Source organism: Lepidochelys kempii, chromosome 6, assembly GCF_965140265.1.
Source record: "Lepidochelys kempii isolate rLepKem1 chromosome 6, rLepKem1.hap2, whole genome shotgun sequence".
Lineage (NCBI taxonomy): Eukaryota > Metazoa > Chordata > Testudines > Cheloniidae > Lepidochelys > Lepidochelys kempii.
The window spans coordinates 60,231,198-60,251,623 of NC_133261.1; the positions used below are offsets into that span (position 1 = coordinate 60,231,198).

The 20,426-nt window shown below is 43.4% G+C and overlaps 1 protein-coding gene across 11 annotated transcripts in view; it reads right to left on the minus strand.

Moving 5' to 3' along the window:
* Positions 1 to 20,426, minus strand: part of PHF21A (PHD finger protein 21A) — a 259,275-nt gene that overhangs the window by 188,593 nt on the left and 50,256 nt on the right. For 10 of the 11 annotated variants that reach the window (XM_073348143.1, XM_073348152.1, XM_073348148.1 and 7 more), the window contains exon 2: positions 17,744 to 17,787. The gene's annotated coding sequence lies outside the window, so the exon portion shown is untranslated. Of the gene's footprint in view, positions 1 to 4,408; positions 4,510 to 17,743; positions 17,788 to 20,426 lie in introns of all 11 variants that reach the window. The other variant, XM_073348147.1, reaches the window with a different exon arrangement.

The following is a 20,426-nucleotide window of genomic DNA, read 5'->3' on the forward strand; positions in this document are numbered from 1 at the left end:
AATTAAATTAAATACAGGTCTATTTTAAAAAATAAACCTATTTAAAATTAAATTTGAAATTATGACAGCCTATGTTAAGGTCTAAATTTACTATAATACATTAATGAATGCAGTGTTGTAGCAGCCATGTCAGGACCAAGATATTAGAGAGACAAGGTGGGTGAGGTAACAGCTTTTATTGGAAGAATAGCACTGTGTAAGCTCAAAAGCTTGTATCTCACCAACAGAATTTGGTCCGACAGAAGTTATTACCTCACCCACTTTGTCTCTCTATAATCTATTAAGACCATTTAAAATTATATTAAAAAATAATATTCAAGTGGTACAGGTTTATGGCTGAAGTTTTGAAGAAAGTCAAACCACTGAACTAGTGGTAGTCATGGTACTTGGGACCAGAGTTTGTTGAAGTGCTAAACCAGTTTAAGACAACAGTAGCCTCTTCTGAAAGCGCAGAGAAAATATTTTCTTCATGCCAGCTTAACTAGTTCAGTTCAATGACTAGTTCATTCGAAGTTAAGACACCAATTAGAAGCTGAAAAGCATGAAAGCTTGTTTTCCGCTTCCAATCCATGAGTAAAAATAGGATGATGGAATGAGATTTACTAGCTCTAAAATCCAGAAGACATGGTGACACTAAACAATCAATTCAATTCACTAACTATAGATAATGCTTTGTTCAATAAATCAATTATAGTTTTAAATGCACAATTTTTTTATTTTTTTTCTTATCAAAAAGTTTATTTATTCAGCACATTTAAGGCAGAACTTTTAATGAATTAAAAAAATTAAGTTTTAGTGCATTTTTAGTTGCATTAGAATTTCCATCCAAATACAGCTTGACACAATCTCTCTCTCTCTTTCACACACACACTCACTCTCTAGTAAACAAGAAATGCACCACTTTCTAACAATCAAAAACGTAAAAATTAGGAATCTGAATAAATGTATGTTAAACTCTAAAGTTGCTTAAATAAACTTGTGTAAATATACTGTAGCCTCCTAGTTTTCAAAAAGCAGCACCAAATTTAGTGTAACGGCTACATTTAATTGCAAATCAGCATGTTGTAATGGTGAGCAACCAGTGAAAATTAACCTCTCTTGAATAAAATAACTGCAGTACAAATACAAAGCAAGATTAAAATCTGATTTCAATCAAAGTTTCCTGCTTGCTGTTCTAAATCATTATTAAAATCTGTGATTTAAATCACTGATTTAAATCAATCCATGCTGATTATTAATAAAGTTAATGAGTCTTATTTTAACTCTCTCTGTCTATGGCAGGGGTTCTCAAACTTCATTGTACTGCAACCCACTCCTGACAACAAAAATTATTACACAACCCCAGGAGTCAGGACCAAAGCCTGAGCCCAGCTTCTCCAGATAGCAGGGCCAAATCCGGAGCCCTACTGTCCCAGGTAAGGGGGCCAAAGCCAAAGCCCAAGAGCTTCAGCCCCAGGCAGGGGTCTGTAACCTGAGCCCCCTCACCCAGGGCTGAAGTCCTTGGGCTTTGGTTTCGGTCCCAGAAGGTGGGGCTGGGACTCGGGCTTTGGCCACAGCCCCAGACCCCAACAAGTCTGAGCCAGTCCTAGTGACCCCATTAAAATGGGGTCCCGACCCAGATTTTGAGAACCACTCGCCTATGGTAAACAAACCAGGGTTGGGAAGAAAATGAAACTGATTAAGAACAAAGTGAAATTTACTAGTCTAGTTTTGCTGTCCAAACCGAAGCAAATCACAAAAAGTACTCAGTATATAAATGGTGAAAATATAAGTATTAGATTTTAATTCATTCATTTTTTAAGTTTAACAGTCATTAGTTATAGGTAAAGTGTTTTTAAAAAGGGGGGGGGGGAGCTCTGATCTTATCTCCTAGAACTGTGAATGGAAGGACTATCCATGTGTGGCTCTCCCAGCATCTGATATTGAAGAGACGGGCACACCCATACAGAGATTCTTCCACAGGTTTGTGATTCATATGGGCAAGTAGGTGAAAATTAGATGAGGAACTACACATTATTTGCCAGCTCTTGTGCTACAAACCTTAAATGAGAAAATACACCTCGAAGTTCTCTTACCCTTTCCTCAGAGACCCCACCAGGGTTCCAGAAGGACCTGTGTCCTGGTAAATTGCTGCTGATGCAATGCCAATCGAAACGCAGTACTTGGGAGCTAAGTGTGGGGGTGAATGCTGAGGTAAGGAGCCTCAGAGGCATAGGGTCTTCCACAGGCCTCAGGGAATCGACCAGACTTGAGAGCAGGCCCCACCGTCTGTGATTAGGCCAATCCCACATATCCCCAACTGGATGACATGAGGGAAACCTCTGCACGGGATTCCTCATGGAGATCTGCTCTCCCCAAACCCTTTATTGTGGGTACGACCACTGGAGAAAGAGATTTGACCCATAATTTCTTTCATCAGCGACTCTTTAAACAACGAGAAAACCTACAAACAGCTAGTATCCTGCAATAAAATATTAATCCTTTGAGTTACAGAGGTGCAAACAGTTCACTTATATTCTACCCTATTTTACGTATTACATTTTTTCATCTAGAAAGGAATATTTTTTCTTTTTAAGCCAAGAAAAAATAGTTCCACTTTTTAGATTGCTTTCCAACCTTCTGTCCAAGAGGAATTTTTTTACAAATGAAAAAGGGACTAATACCGAGAATGTTGAGGCCTTTAACTCTAGTGGCTTATCCGTTATTGCAGCTAGCACATATTATGGTTGCATCCGATGAAGTGAGCTGTAGCTCATGAAAGCTTATGCTTAAATAAATTTGTTAGTCTCTAAGATGCCACAAGTACTCCTTTTCTTTTTGCGAATACAGACTAACACGGCTGCTACTCTGAAACCCGATATTATGGTTATGTGATTCTAATAGAGTATTAAACACTGCAGATTTACACCAGTTTAAAACAAAAAAGGTGAAAAGTAGAGGAAAAATTGAGAGACTATGCTATCAAATACAATACTCTACAGAAAAAGTAAAATCAGGTTTTACACACATGCTTTAAATTGAGTGTAAAAAAATAACAAAGCACTGGAAATATAAAGACATTATAACTACCATTAATGAGGGGCTGACAGTTCCAATTTTCATTTGTCAAATGTGTTAGTGGGGCATGAAAAGCAAAGTTCAGTTATTCTGAAAATACCCTTAACAACCTATGTGTTCAAATTATTTATAAAGGTTAAAATGTGTGTTAGTATATGCAGTAACATGCATATGTGGAGCTAAAACGTCTGGGTCATACTAAATCCAAATTTTCAGATTCAAGCATTTGCAGTCCACTGTTTTCCTTCTGAAATAAGCAATACATGCGTATGCATTACTGGCAATTAGTGCACATCACAGGTGCACTGTGGCAGGCATGAGTTCAAAGACGAAGCCAACCAAGAATTCCATCAGTCTCTCACTAATGCACAGCTTCACAGAGTGTTGCAATTTGACGGGGGGTGGGGGGTTCCGTTTTCCCCCCAAAATAAATACACGAACACCTATAGTTTGGGGGGGATTTTAAGCATCTCCTTAAATTTCAAAGGGCTTTGGATCAGATTCCATATAAAAGGAGTTCTAGCTAAGCCCAACATTCACCTCACAGGGCAAGAGAAACTAGCAAGGAAAATTAACATCTTCCTCTTACCTTTCTTCCTCTTAAGTTCACTAAACTCTTGACCTTTCTCCTGCTTTCCCTCATCTCACAACCCCAGTTACTCTTTAAAAAGAGCTGATTTTGGTCCAACAGTCCTTTCAATTCACTTTCAATGCCAAAGCGAAACTGGGAGTGTTAAGCAGCTTATTTTTATAAAGAGAAGAAAAAAAATAACCAGAACTGGTTAAGGGCACAAACCAGTTCTGAAAAGGTCAGCCAGACCCACAGGAAGCAGTTTAAAACTGCCACTTTTTTCCTCTTGAACCATCCTAGCTGCTGTATTGGTCAGATAGTAGCACTATTATTTTTTCCTCAAAGAAATGGAATGAGGATCCCTGAAGCAGTTCCCAATTCTTCTTTTTTAAAAGTACAATTAAAAATACATATAAAATGCTACACAGTATAAATGCTTTGCATTACTAGTAATGAAAATAATACTTATATATAGCGCTCCCAATTAACCGCAGTAAACTCATGCAATTAACTCAAAAAAATTAACTGTGATTAAAAAAATTAATCGTGATTAATCTCATTGTTAAACAATAGAATGCTAATTTAAATTTATTAAATATTTTTGGATTTTTTTCTACATTTTCAAATATATTGATTTCTATTATAACACAGAATACAAAGTGTACAGTGCTCACTTTACAAATATTTGGCACTGCCAAAATGATAAAAGAAATAGTATTTTTCAGTTCACCTCATACACGTACTATAGTGCAATCTCTTTATCATGGAAGAGAAACTTACAAATGTAGATTTTTTGTTGCATTGTTTTGTTTTTGACGGGAGTTATGTAAAACTTTGGCGCCTACAGGTCCACTCAGTCCTACTTCTTGTGCAGCCAACTGCTAAGACAAACAAGTTTGTTTACATTTACAGGAGATAATGCTGCCCACTTCTTATTTACAATGTCACCAGAAAGTGAGAACAGGTGTTCACATGGCACTTTTGTAGCCTCTGTTGCAAGGTATATACATGCCAGATCTGCTAAGGACTTATATGCCCCTTCATGCTTCGGCCACCATTCCAAGGACATTTTTCCATGCTGATAATGCTCGGTAAAAAAATAAATGCGTTAATTAAATTTGTGACTGAACTGCTTGGAGCAGTATTGTATGTCTCCTGTTCTGTTTTACCCACATTCTGCCATATATTTCATATTATAACGGTATTGGATGATGACCCAGCACATGTTCGTTTTAATAACACTTTAAACAGCAGATTTGACAAAATGCAAAGAATGTACCAATGTGAGATTTCTAAGGACAGATACGGCACTAGACCCAAGGTTTAAGAATCTGAAGTGCCTTCCAAAATCTGGAAGGGACGAAGTGTGGAGAATGCTTTCAGAAGTCTTAAAAGAGCAACATTCAGATGCAGAAACTACAGAACCCGAACCACCAAAAAAGAAAATCAACCTTCTGCTGGTGGCATCTGACTCAGATGATGAAAATAAACATGCGTTGGTCCGCTCTGCTTTGGATTGGTATCAAGCAGAACCAGTCATCATAGAATCACAGAACTGGAAAGGGCCTCAAGAGGTCAGTCTAGTCCTCTGCACTCAAGGCAGGACTAAGTATTATCTAGACAATCCCTCACAGGTGTTTGTCCAACATGCTCTTAAAAGTCTCCAATGATGGAGATTCCACAACCTCCTTAGGCTACTTATGCCAGTGCTTAACCACTCTGACAGTTAGGAAGTTTTTCCTAATGTCCAACCTAAACCGCCCTTGTTGCACTTTAAGCCCGTTGCTTCTTGTCCTATCCTCAGATACATCCTCCTTGTAACAACCTTTTCTGTACTTGAAAATGGTTATGTCCCCTCTCAGTCTTCTCTTTTCCAGACTAAACAAACCCAATTTTTTCAATCTTTCCTCATAGGTCGTTTCCTAGACCTTTAATCATTTTTGTTGCTTTTCTTTGGACTTTCCCCAATTTGTCCACATCTTTCCTGAAACGTGGTGTCAAGAAACAGACACAATACTCCAGTTGAGGCCTAATCAGTGAGGAGCAGAGTAGAAGAATTACTTCTTGTGTCTTGCTTACAATACTCCTGCTAATACATCCCAGAATGATGTTTACTTTTTTTGAAACAGCGTTACACTGCTGACTCATATTTAGCTTGTGATCCACTATGACCCCCAGATCCCTTTCCACAGTAATCCTTCCTAGGCACTCATTTCCCATTTGGATGTTTGCAACTGATTATTCCTTCCTAAGTGGAGTACTTTGCATTTGTCCCTATTAAATTTTACCCTATTTATTTCAGACCATTTCTCCAGTTTGTCCACATCATTTTGAATTTTAATCCTATCCTACAAAGCACTTACAACCCCTCCCAGGTTAGTACTGCAAACTTTATAAGTGTACTCTCGATTCCATTATCTAAATCACTGAAGATCTTGAATAGAACTGGACCCAGAACCGACCCCCTTGTTGGGTCCCCACGTTGTCCTTATTTCCCTTTTTATAGATTGGCCTTCTCCAGTCTTCTTGAATGTCTCCCATCTTCCATGACTTTTCAAAGATAATTGCTAATGGCTCAGATATCTCCTCAGTCAGCTCCTTGAGTATTCTAGGATGCATTTCATCAGGCCGTACTGATCTGAAGACATCTAACTTGTCTAAGTAATTTTTGACTTGTTCTTTCCCTATTTTAGACTCTGATCCTACCTCATTTTCACTGGCATTCACTATTTTAGACGTCCAATTGCCACTAACCTTCTTGGCGAAAACCGAAACAAAGAAGTCATTAAGCAACTCTGCCATTGCCACATTTTCTGTTATCAGCATGTACGCGTGTCCTCTGGAATGGTGGTTTAAGAATAAAGGGATATATGAATCTTTAGCACATCTGGCACGTAAATATCTTGCAACGCCAGCTACAAAAGTGCCATGCGAACCTCTGTTCTCACTTTCAGGTGATGTTGTAAACAAGAAGGAGACAGCATTATCTCCTGCAAATTGTAACCAAACTTGTTTGTCTGAGCAATTGGCTGAAGTAGGACTGAGTGGACTTGTAGGCTCTAAAGTTTTACTTTTGAACACAGTAATTTTTGTACATAATTCTACATTTGTAAGTTCAACTTTCAGTACTTGTATTAGGTGAACTGAAATATACTATTTCTTTTGGTTTTTTTACAGTGCAAATATTTGTAATAAAAAATATAAAGTGAGCACTGTACATTTTGTATTCTGTTTTGTAATTGAAATAGATATATTTGAAAATGTAGAAAACATCCAAAAATATTTAAATAAATGATATTCTACTATTGTTTAACAGTGCAATTAATTTTTTTAATCACTTGACAGCCCTTTTATAGCATTTAATCTGTGGATCTCGTAAGTGCTTTACAAAGAACGTAAGTATCATTATCCCCATTTTACAGATAGGGAATCTGATACAGAGTTGACTCAATTTGCTTAATAGTCTAGCCAGTTCTGAAATGCTTGTAAGCACCCAAACAGTCTGAAAGGAACACAAGAGAGTTTTGTTTAAGTTCAGCCAACAACATTTATCAAACAGTTGTACTTCAAACAAAATTTCGTATTTTCTCTTCTCGCGCTGTTGCACTCAGCCACACTTCAGAACCAGTGGGGTACTGGTGGGGATCATATCTTCCCATCTGTTTCTGAGCAGAGGACAAAAAGCAGGTCGGTCTAAGCAGTGGGGTGAAGCCACAAAAGAGAGTGCTAATGGCAATTACTCCTACCTACACTGGCTCTGCAGGAATCCAAGCTCCACAGTGTGAAAGAAGGTTGAACGAGAGATGCAGCTTTTTCTACAATACTATTCACCTCATAAACTAACATTGACCAGGTTCCAGAAAGGGATCCACAGGAACCAACAGCAAAGGATTGTCTCGCAACAGGACTAAAGCAGGAGCCATGCTGTCATTGGGCCACAGTGAACAGATACAGGGCCTCCCACTGAATACCCAGTATGTTTTTGAACTATCCATCCCCAAGATTTACAAGGATTTGAGGCTCCCAAATCTCCTATTACTTTCACAGGGGATGCAGTATAGACTTTTGACAGAAGTAGTGAAAAGGAACCTCAAAGGAAGATTTACCTTACAATAACTGGTGTTCTTCAAGGTGTGTGGTGCGCCCGCACTGTGTGCTTTCAATAGCAGTGTCCGTTGGTCTGCACCTGCACCATGCATCTCCTCATGCTTCCATCCAAGGGCATAAACGGTGGCACAGACCAACTGCCCCCCAGTTTGACTCTACCACGAATCAGGATAACCCGATTACAGGGGAGGAGGGCAGGTTGTGAATACTCACAGGGACCACACATCTTGAAGAACTCCCGTTACTATAAGATAAGTAGCCTTTTCTTTCTTTTCAAATGGTTGTCCCTTGTGGGTATTCACTGTGAGGGACTCCCAAGGGTGAGAGAAAGTATGCTGTACCCAAACCCGAGTGGGGAATCACTGAGCCAAAAGGAGGCATCTGTACTGAAGTTTGGATCAGTGCATAATCTCTGGTGAAAATGTGCACAGAGCCCCAGGTGGTGCCTTCGCAAATCTCCAAGAGGGGCAATTCCCTGTGAGGAAGCTACTGATATTACTTTAGATTTGCAGATCCTGACAGTTTGAGGAGGAGGGATTTTAATAATGTCATAGAGGGAGATGCAAGAGGTTATCCACTTAGAAAGTCTGAAAGAGAGAGCTAAGAGTATAGCACAAACTTCCTCGTGGCTGGACTTTACAAAAACTAGACAAGCCATTTACAACACACACTTTGCTTCTCTACAAAAGAAAAAGGACACTAAACTCTCTAAACTACTATATGCCACAAGAGGCCACAACAGTGGTTCCCTTAACCCACCCAGCAATATTGTTAATCTATCCAACTATACTCCTAGCCCAGCAGAAGAATCTGTCCTATCTCGGGGCCTCTCCTTCTGCCCCTCCACCCCCACGAACATGATACAGTTCTGTGGTGACCTAGAATCCTATTTTCGACGTCTCCGACTCAAGGAATATTTCCAGCACACCTCTGAACAACATACTAATCCACAGAGACCTTCCTACCAACACTACAAAAAGAAGGATTCTGGGTGGACTCCTCCTGAAGGTCGAAACAACAGACTGGACTTCTACACAGAGTGCTTCCGCCGACATGCCCGGGCTGAAATTGTGGAAAAGCAGCATCACTTGCCCCATAACCTCAGCCGTGCAGAACACAATGCCATCCACAGCCTCAGAAACAACTCTGACATCATAATCAAAAAGGCTGACAAAGGAGGTGCTGTCATCATCATAAATAGGTCGGAATATGAACAAGATCCAAAATCACTTTCTATAAGCCATTACCCTCTGATCCCACTGAGGGTTGCCAAAAGAAACTACACCATTTGCTCAAGAAATTCCCTGAAAAAGCACAAGAACAAATCCGCACAGACACACCCCTGGAACTCCGACCTGGGGTATTCTATCTACCAAGATCCATAAACCTGGAAATCCTGGACGCCCCATCATCTCAGGCATTGGCACCCTGACAGCAGGATTGTCTGGCAATGCAGACTCCCTCCTCAGGCCCTATGCTACCAGCACTCCCAGCTATCTTCGAGACACCACTGATTTCCTGAGGAAACTACAATCCATCAGTGATCTTCCTGAAAACACCATCCTGGCCACTAGATGTAGAAGCCTTTTACACCAACATTCCACACAAAGATGGACTACAAGCCATCAGGAACAGTATCCCCAATAATGTCACAGCAAACCTGGTGGCTGAACTTTGTGACTTACTTGGGGACAATGTATACCTTCAAATCAGCGGCACTGCTATGGATACCCGCATGGCCCCACAGTATGCCAACATTTTTATGGCTGACTTAGAACAATGCTTCCTCAGCTCTCGTCCCCTAATGCCCCTACTCTACTTGCGCTACACTGAGGACATCTTCATCATCTGGACCCATGGAAAAGAAGCTCTTGAGGAATTCCACCATGATTTCAACAATTTCCATCCCACCATCACCGTCAGCCTGGACCAGTCCACACAAGGGATCCACTTCCTGGACACTACAGTGCTAGTAAGCGATGGTCACATAAACACCACCCTACACTGGAAACCTACTGACCACTATTTCTACCTACATGCCTCCAGCTTTCATCCAGACCACACCATATGATCCATCGTCTACAGCCAAGCTCTACGATACAACCGCATTTGCTCCAACCCCTCAGACAGAGACAAACACCTACAAGATCTTTATCAAGCATTCTTACAACTACAATACCTACCTGCTGAAGTGAAGAAACAGACTGACAGAGCCAGTAGAGTGCCCAGAAGTCATCTACTACAGGACAGGTCCAACAAAGAAAATAACAGAAAGCCGCAAGCCATCACCTTCAGCCCCCAACTAAAACCTCTCCAACACATCATCAAGGATCTACAACCTATCCTGAAGGACAACCCATCACTCTCACAGATCTTGGGAGACAGCCCCCCAACCTGAAGCAAATACTCACCAGCTACCACACATCACACAACAGAACCACTAACCCAGGAACCTATCCTTGCAACAAAGCCCGTTGCCAACTGTGTCCACATATCTATTCAGGGGACATCATCATAGGGCCTAAATCACATCAGCCACACTATCAGAGGCTCGTTCACCTGCACATCTACCAATGTGATATATGCCATCATGTGACAGCAATGCCCCTCTGCCATGTACATTGTTCAAACTGGACATCACATGTCATCACAGAATCAGAAGTGTAGGACTAGAAGGGACTTCAGTAGGTCATCTAGTCCAGCCCCCTGCACTCAAGGCAGGGCTATGTAATAACTAGACTATTTCTGACATTTGTCTAACCTGTTCTTTAAAACCTCCAGTGACAGAGATTCCACAACCTCCCAAGGCAATTTGTTTCAGTGCTTAATCACCGTGACAGAGAGTTTTTCTTATTGTCCAACCTAAACTGCCCCTACTGCAATTTAAGCCCATTGCTTCTTGTCCCAGCCTCAGATATTAAGGAGAACAATTTTTCACTCTCCGCTTTGTAACAATCTTTTATGAACTTACTTGATAAGTTATATCCCCTATCAGTCTTTTCTTCTCCAGACTAAACAAACCCAATTTTTTCCATCTTTCCTCATAGGTCATGTTTTCCAGACCTTTACTCATTTTTGTTGCTCTCCTCTGGACTTTCTCCAATCTTTCCTAAAATGTGGTGCCCAGAAATGGACACAGTACTCCAGTTGAGACCCTATCAGCATGGAAAAGAGTGAAAGAACTGCTTACAACACTCCTGCTGATACATCCCAGAATGATATTCACTTTTTGTGGAACAGCGTTACACTGACTCATATTTAGCTTATGATCCACTATAATCCCCAGATCCCTTTCCACAGTACTCCCTCCTAGGCAGTCATTTCCCTTTTTGTTTGTGTGCAACTGATTGTTCCCTCCTAAGTCGAGTACTTTGCATTTGTCCTTATTGAATTTCATCCTATTTACTTCAGACCATTTGTCCAGTTTGTCCACATCATTCTGAATTTTAATCCTATCCTCCAAAAATCACTTGCAACCCCTCCCAGGTTGGCATCATCTGCAAAATTCATAAGTGTACTCTCTATGCCATTATCTAAATCATTTATGAAGATATTGAACAGAACAGAATCCAGGACCGATCCCTGCAGGACCCCACTGGATACACCCTTCCAGCTTGACTGTGAACCACTGATAGCTACTCTCTGGGAACAATTTGCCAACCAGTTATGCACCCACCTTACAGTAGCTCCAGCTAGGCTGTACTTTCCTAATTTGTTTATGAGAAGGTCATGCGAGACAGAATCAAAAGCCTTACTAAAGTCAAGATATACCAGGTCTACCGCTTCTCTCCTATCCACCAGGCTTGTGAGCTTTCATTGACAGGATTTGACACAATTTAATCTTGACAAATCCATGCTGACTGTTACTTGTCACCTTACTATCTTCTAGGTGTTTGCAAATTGATTGCTTTATTATTTGCTCTATTATCTTTCCAGGTACTGAAGTTAAGCTGACTGGTCTGTAATTCCCTGGGTTGTCCTTGTTCTCCTTTTTATAGATTGGCACCATATTTCCCCTCTTCTAGTCCTCTGGAATCTCTCCCGTCATCCAGGACTTTTCAAAGATAATTGCTAATGGCTCGATATCTCATCAGTCAGCTCCTTGAGTATTCTAGGTTGTCAGGGCTTGATGAAATACATCTTTAAGACATCTAACTTGTCTAAGTAATTTTTAACTTGTTCTTTCCCTATTTTTAGCCTCAGATCCTACCTCATTTTCCACGGGCATTCACTATGTTAGATGTCCAATTGCTACTATCCTTTCTGGTGTAAAATTAAACAAAAAAAAAAAAGGCATTTAGCAACTTCTGCTGTTTCCACATTTTCCATTATTATGTTTCTCCTCCCCCCACCCAAATGAGTAATGGGCTTACCCTGTCCTTCGTCTTCCTCTTGCTTCTAAATGTATTTGTAGAATGTTTTCTTGTTACCCTTTATGTCTCTAGCTAGTTTAATCAAGGTTTCTCAGTCCACTCTTGGGGTAGGGCACAGGCGTACGCCAGACTACTCTGGCAGGTTCCGTGATAGCCTCATTAATTGGGAGAATTTTACTTTAGATGGATCCATAGGCTGAAGTATGTCTAGGATCTTGAGAGTTAAATCCTGGACCTCCTCCAGAGAACTTTGGAGAAAGTGTTTGCAATCCTTCAGAGAAGGTCCTAGTACGGATTAAAATTGTCTGGAGAAGAGGGAGAGGCTGATGATACTGTTTCATCTGAAAAGGACAAAGAATACTACTGGTACTGTCGGTACTCCATCAACTGCTGCCATGAAGACTGTGCTTCTTTTGCTTGGTGGTGACCATTCCTAGGTGCAGAACTCAGGATCCTAACATTCAGATGCCCAGAAGTATATTCCAGGGGGTCCAATAAGGTTGATGCAATGGATATAGTGGAACAGAGGTGGCTCCCATGGTGGGCACCACTGGTCCCTGGGCCAGAATTGCTGTTAACAAGGGCAGGGAGGTAGAGTTGATCTGAAAGCCCTGCCTGGACTGTTAATCCTCCATCAGCTAACTGGAGAGCCGGTTGGTACCGGATCATATTCGTCCAATGAAGAGGCCTCCTCATGTTTCATCGTTGGGGTATCATGGAATTTGGTTCCATCTGATCAGAAGCAGGAGCAGTAGGTGGGAAAGAAACCGAGCCTGAGCCTCCAGGTCCTGGCTAAGCCTTGGTACCGGCAAATGTTGGGTAGACTGATGGAGCAGGGACCTCCTGCAACAGTTTCAGCTCTGTGAAAATCAAGAACTCCAGGTTTGCATAGATAGCCAAATCCTCCAGGAAAGCATATCAAGGACCTGCCTGAGGTGAACTGTCCAGGGCTTTGTCAGGCCATCAATTCTGTCTTAGAGACTGAAGTCTGCGCATGGTCAGTAGTGTTGGAGAAGGGGAGAACAGTCCCTCCTATCTATATGAGGCAAAGGAGTTGTTGATGGTCTGTCCATGTGGAGATTTGGGCACTGTGAGCTCCTGGTACCATCAATGTCTTCTTTGCTGTACAAGCTTCAAGTGCTTTCATCCCGGGATACAGATCTCTGGCAGTGCCAGGGAAAGGGACAAAGCAGGCATATTTTTGGAGGACTTATGCAGGAATTTGTTCCTCTTCTTGTGGGAAAGTTTGCCATGGTCCGTATCGTGTTTCTGTTTCATGGAGTTCTTGTGTTTGGGGGAGAACTGAAAACCACCAGTACCAAAAACCAGCAATGTGCTGCCTGGTGGTTCTGGATGAGAGGAAGCAGAATGGGAGGGGTCCCAGATCCTAACAGGGCCTTGTGTAAAGCTCCACAATGTGCTTGTGGAGCCTGAAATCACAAGCTTGTCTGATACATGGAGGAAAGGCATGGCAGATACTGCACTTTGAGGGAGACATGCAATTCCCTGAAGCAGCACAAATTTCATGAAGATGATCACTAGGAAAATCCAGGGGCATGCCAGGCAAGCTTTGGCACTTGGGCATAATTGATGCACTGAAGAAAAAGGGAGAACTAGAAAGAGAAGACCCCCACCCCATCCCCAACTAACAAGCACTAAACTTTGCTAACTAACTAGGACTACTTTTTATAGTATTTACAGACTCAACTAAAATGAACACCAAAGAAAAGAAACTGACACAGGAGGTTCCATCCCCAACCATGGGTGACAGAAAAAGAAATGGGGATCAGGTGGTCCATACCAGCATTTATGCCCTCAGAGGGAAGCACTAGGAAGCACAGCTTCAGATGAGCTGGCATAGCTATTGAAAAATTTCTGGTCCTGAGCATACAGAGCATGTGCACACCCACAGTGAACGCCCACAGGGATAGCTCTTGAAGAAGAACTAACAGTTTCCTTTCCTTTCCTTGCTGACGAGGTCGGAAAGCTCTGAAAGCTCCAGATGAGGCCCACTATAGTTTGGAAACGAGCGTCCGGCAGGAGGGCTCAAGCCTGCACGGAGTCCAGAACTGCCCCGATGAATTCTATTCTCTGGGTCGGTTCTAGTGTCAACTTTGCCACATTGAGAAGGAAGCCTAACCGACGAAACGTGACCATGACCAAGCGAAGGTGGGACTGTACCTGTTCTCTAGTGCGCCCCCAGATAAGCCAGTCGTTGAGGTAAAGGTACACCTGCAACCGCCGTCGACAAAGGAAGGCCGCCACGACTGCCATACATTTGGTGAACACTCGGGGGGGGGGGGGGGGGCATAGAGAGACCGAAGGGAAGGGCCGTGAACTCATCGTGTTCACGGTTGACCAAAAAGTGGAGGAAGTGTCTGTGCGCCGGGTGAATCTCTATGTGGAAATACGCGTCCTTCATGTCAAGGGCAGCGTACCAGGATCCAGGGAAGGTATAATGGTACCCAAGGAGACCATGCGGAACTTCAACTTTACCATGAACTTGTTGAGTCCAGGCAGGTCCAGAATGGGCTAAAGCCCGCCCTTTGCCTTGGGGATTAGGAAATATCGGGAGTAGAGCTCCCTACCCCTTAGCTCCCTCGGAACCTCCTTGATCGCCCCCATGGTGAGGAGCGTCTGAACCTCCTGAATAAGGAGTTGCTCATGAGAAGGGTCCCTGAAGAGGGACAGGGAAGGCGCGTGGGAGGAAGAAAACTGGAGAAAACTGGAGAGAGTATCCCGCTTCCACCGTGCGGAGGATGCAGTGGTCCATGGTTACGTGAGACCAAGCATGGTGGAAACGGGATATACGATTCAAGAAAGGTGGGGTAGGATCCTGAACAAGGTCTGGTATATCGTCCTCCGGTATCCCTTCAAAAGGCCTGATTTGAGCCGGACGAAGGCTTGGTCGGGCCCTGGCCTTGTCCTGATGGGGGGTTGGAGGGCTTCCTCCTCCCATTATGTCCCCACCACCTACAGAAATCCTGCCTTGGCAGAGGAGGATACAGGCACTCTTGTGACTGCTGAGGCTTTAAGGGGTTCCACTGGGTAGCCAGTGCGTGCGTGCCCAGGGACTTCATTATTGCCCTGGAGTCTTTAAGGCTTTGTAGCCTCGAATCTGTCTTTTTCAAAAACAGGCCCTCTCCATTAAATGGGAGATTCTGCAGTGTCTGCTGAAGTTTGATGGTAGGCCAGAAGCTTGCAGCCAGGAGATACACCTCATGGCGATCCCTGAGGACAAAGTACGGGCGGCGGAGTCTGCAGCATCCAGCAAGGCCTGCAGCAAGGTCCGTGCCACACTTTTGCCCTTTTCCACCAAAGCCCCAAACTCCTCTCTGGACTTAGGAGGTACTAAATCCTTAAATTTCAGTATGGAGTTCCAGGAGTTAAAATTGTTAAAATCAGCACCTACTGATTAGCGATCCTGAGCTGAAGTCCCCCCCAAAGAATAAACCTTGCACTCAAATAAATCAAGGCGCTTGGCATCCTTTGATTTAGGTGCTGGGGCCTGCTGGCCATGCCATTCTTTTTTGCTCACTGACACCACCACAAGTGAACAGGGCTGTAGGTGTGTGAACAGATAGTCATACCCCTTTGAGGGGACAAAGTATTTCCGCTCCACTCCCTTAGCAGTCGGGGGAATGGATGTATGAGTTTGCCAGATTGTTCTGGCGGTGGTTTGGATGATCCAAATAAGGGTAGGGCCACCCTCGATGGAGCTTCAGGGGTCAGAATATCCACCATAGGGTCCTCCACCTCTACCACCTCCTCCGCCTGCGGGTTCATATTCCACGCCACCCTGCGCAGGAGGTCCTGGTGGGCGCGGAGGTCTATCGGAGGGGGACCCGAGTCTGGAGTTCCTGCCACTGCCTCGTCGGGTAAGGAGGAGGAGGCAGCAGCAGCCATGGGGCGAAAGAGGGTCACCTAGGGCCTCTTGTGGTGCTGGGCCCAGCTGTCCTGTGCCCATGACCTCAGTGCCCAGGCCAGGAACCAGTGTTGGAGGAGGTCCTGAAGTGGGCAGAGAAGCCGTCATGGTCTCCATGCCTCCCGGGGCAGGCCGACTGGCAGTAGCCTCTGGCACTCGCGGCTCAGACAGGGCTGATCGAGAAGCCCCAGACGGAGCACCCTGGGCCTGGTGGTATGCCCAGGGAGTCCAGAACGGCCACTGAGCAGCCCCTTGAGCGGGACCTTGCTCCTGTGCCTGCCAATGTCCAGTCCCTGACTCCAGGTGGCTGTGGTTCAAACGTCGGCACTCCGAGAAACGTGACCCTGCCTCTGATCCTGAAGAACAAGAGGAAGAACGTGAGGGCCACGGTGGTGCCGAGCGGACCTGCGCTGAGTCATGTCGATGAGGCGATGGGGAGCGGTGGCGCAACACTGGGGAGCGGTGCCGGGACCTGGACCTGGGCCGAGATGATGACCAGTGTTGAGAGCAGCGTCAGGTCTGGGATCTGCTCCTCGATGGTGACCGGTGGGCAGAGAGGTGCCAGGAGTAAGAGAGGTGCCGCGAGTACGACCAGCGCCGCAAAGGAGGTGTCAGGACTGTGAGCGGCGACGGGAGCAGGAATGGTGCCGAGAATGGGATCGGTGCCACGGCTCGACCGACGGTGCCAACAGGTGGATGAGTGCCATCTTGCCCCAGGATGGTGCTGCACGGACAGGCGCTGGTGCCTTGGCTTGAGGCTGAAGGGATACCATCGTGGCAATAAGATCCCTTGCAGCTGCAAAGATATCTGGGGTGAACGGCAACTGGACCTCAACCATGCTGCATGTCGGGGAGTCCAGGGGCACCGGACTCAACAGCTTGGCCCTCAGGGCCAGAGTCAACGGTGCCGAAGCTGTAGGTGCTCCCCTGTGGGACGCATCTCCGCAGGTGGTTCCAGGGAAGCTGGTCTCTGCGGAGGTGGGCTAGCCTTTTCCAGCTTCCAGTGCCGCTTCTGGCCAGGAGAGTGCCAGGCCGATGATGTAGGTTGCGGTGCTGGGGAGTGCCGGTGCCGCGGTCTCTGTCAGAGTCCAACCGCGGTGCCGCTCTTACAGCTGCCGCCGGGGCGCTGCGCACTGAGGCGCTCTAACTTGGATTCCAACTCCTGATCAACCCCCTGGAACCCCAAAACAGATCCCGATACCTGGAATTAAGCCTCAGCCCAATTCCTGACTGTCTGGTTCTGACCCTGAGTTTGACTCTTGACCTTCATACTGGCTCTGACCCCTGTATTCAGTTCTGAGATCCCAAACTCCTGCCACCAGTCCCACTTACCCTCACCCAGGATCCTTACAAAATCATTTTAAGCACTATTGTCTTTACATTTTAACTAGTTATTTAAATCAGATGCCTACTGGACCTGTAAAACTACTGGAATTTTAGGCCCCAATCCTTCAAACTGCACGGTGATCCTTGCACGCACAAGCATTTCACTGGCACGACTGGGACCTTTGTTAGCAACATTTAAGTTTTAGTCAGTTTTTTAACATTGTTCCTGTATGCAAAACTGGACAGGATTTTGGCTCCAGTGAAACATCAACACTTCTTGCTTCATTTATGGATGCTAGCTCTTAATAAAAGTATAGTGTACATTCTGGATTATTGCTTATCTAGCATCAAGAAAGCTTTACTTGTCTAGCAAAAGGTACTTACCAGTTCTGGAAAACAGATTTTCCCCTTCAGTTCTCTAGCCCCCCCTACAACAAAACAAAAACAAGACAATAATCAGATAACATTTAAGTTGAGTTTGGAACAAAAAGGGGGGGGGGGAGTAAATCTGCAAATGATTTCTTTTGATTTCTTTTTGTAAAAGATGTAGTAGATAAATATGAAATTGACCTGAGAAGGGAGGGGGTGGCGGGTGGAGGAGAAAAACAGTTTGATATAGCAAGGGAAGAACTGAGAGTGCTTATAATTCTATTATTTCCCAGTTACTGTAAACCAGATTGAAGTGCAAGCAGTGAAGTGAGGGTCCCCTTTTGCCAATACTGGAATGGAAATTTTTTTAAAAGGAGCACTTTATCTAAAGGAAAAACAACTGACCATCATTCTTTCTTGCATGTCTATGTAACACAACAAAATTATAGCAAAGCTTGGGCCAAACTGTGTTTAGGGTCTTACCCCATCCACACCTTGATTAGAACAGCTCTGCTCCCAGATATTTACTATGATGGTTACAAAGTGCATTCTCATTTGTATTTAGGCTCAGCCAACTTTGTCACAGACTAAAAATCCAAACACACATTTTACCACTTTACTAGGAAAATCTGGGTGTTAATACAAACCTGATCTTAGGCACCGATTCTAAAATGTGATCAATGATATCCCACTGCAGAGCTTAGGCTCTGGGCCTCTATCCTACAACTAGATGCATTAGTGCAGACTTGTGATCATGTGAACTCCCACCAAAGTCAATGGGATTCAACGCAAATGCAGGAGACAGACTGCACTTGCTAATCTATTTACAGACCTGGGGAGGAATCTGTACAGGAAATTTAATGCCTACTGTTAAGTAGTGAATATGGATATCCTCTTAGTGTCAGAATTTTTAGATTGTGTGTTTAGAACTATTTTTTTCCTTAGTATGGCACTTTGGTAAAAAAAAATTTTAAGTTCTGAGGAAAGTTATAACAATTTCTAAATGTTGATTAGGTGGAGTTTTTTTGAGAAGTTGATTTCTGTGTAAGTGTACACAAAGAATCCTATACAACAGTATTTTGGATGTAAGCAGTGCAAGGTCTGAAATATCCAGACCACTGACAGCTATTTAGAGATCAGCCTTAATTCACAAATTATAGTGGTTTCTCAATCATTCAAACCCCACACTTGATTGCATTTTTCTCCCTTCATCAGCAGCCCCTTTGTAGGCTCTAAAGCCCACACAATGAGGTAATTTAATCACCACAAAACACAACATGCCTGCTTTCAGCAACAACATACTAAGGTTGTGACTATATCTGAGTGCTATAAAAGGCTGTGGCTCTGGAAAGCTAAGCAAAGAAGCTTTCACAACACATCTACAATTACAGCCTTAGAGTGAGCAAGTCTCCATTTTTATTAAGAAAAATAATCAACAACCATTTGTAGCAAGTTCAAGAAAACACATTCATTTATTTTTCTCTATTTTAAAGAAGGAATCACCCATTTTAGAGACAGAGTATGACCAAGTGCTGTGTTTGTCCTCCATACTGGGACCCCAATTCCATCAAGTCAAAACCCCACCCCCTTCCAGTCTAGTAAATATGGAAAGGGCAGAATAGTTTCAACCCAGACACTCTTCTGTAACCACCTGGGCCAGGGGGAGGACGGGACGAGGAGGGCTGTAATCCTGAGAACCCATGGACTCAAAGGACTGTGAATCCCAAACTCCAGAGTTCTAATTCAGGATCTGTGACTTGCTATGTGCCTTGGACAAGTCACTTAAATATGACCTAAAGAGGTGGAAAAACAGACTTGTACCCTCTTTGCTTCTTCACATAATATATTACATTAAAAAAAGTGTTAAAAGAATGTTAACACTTGAAAAGTCAAGCACTCAAGAGTTATGAAATGCCAGAATTAAGATTGCCTGTGCAACCTTAATTCTGCCCTAGTGTGCATATATACATTATGATGCAGTATTTAAATTACATGATCACATACTATTTTTCCCACAGGAACTCTGCCTCATTCAGTGCAGAGGATGGCTGGCACTTAGGGAATGAGGCATCTGTTCAATATATCTTTTTACCCTCATCATTTGTGCAGCCCCAGGCCTTATTTACCGCATACCAACCAAGCCCTGAAGTGAGTAAAGAATTATTCGTTTTCTCACAGATACTATGGAGAGGAGCACCATAGAAAATCGTAATCTTAAAAAACATTGATTTTTTTCTCTGCAACAACCCTGTGAAGTAGGAGATTTACCACAAACAGGGAACTGAGGCACACACACATTAAAGCCAAAATTTGCAAAAGTCTACAATAACATTGAGTGCCCAAGTAAATGGGCTCTCAATTTAAGACATCTGGGATTTAATTTTTCAGAGTAAATAGTATTTTTATAGTCTTATGTACAAATATTACCTAAATAATCCTCATAATACTCCTGTGCGGTAGGTAGATTTTACTGCCCTACTTTACAAATGGGAAAACAAACAAAACTAAAAGGCAATGTAACTTGCTCAAGGCCACACGCTGAGTTAGTAGCAGAGCCAGGATTAGGATTTAGGACATACTGACTCCTAATTCTAATACATATGACGATGTAATTAAATACTATTATAATGTATATGCACAAGACGACAGAATTAAGATTTTTTAATTCTGGCATTTCTTAATTTTTGGGTATTGGACT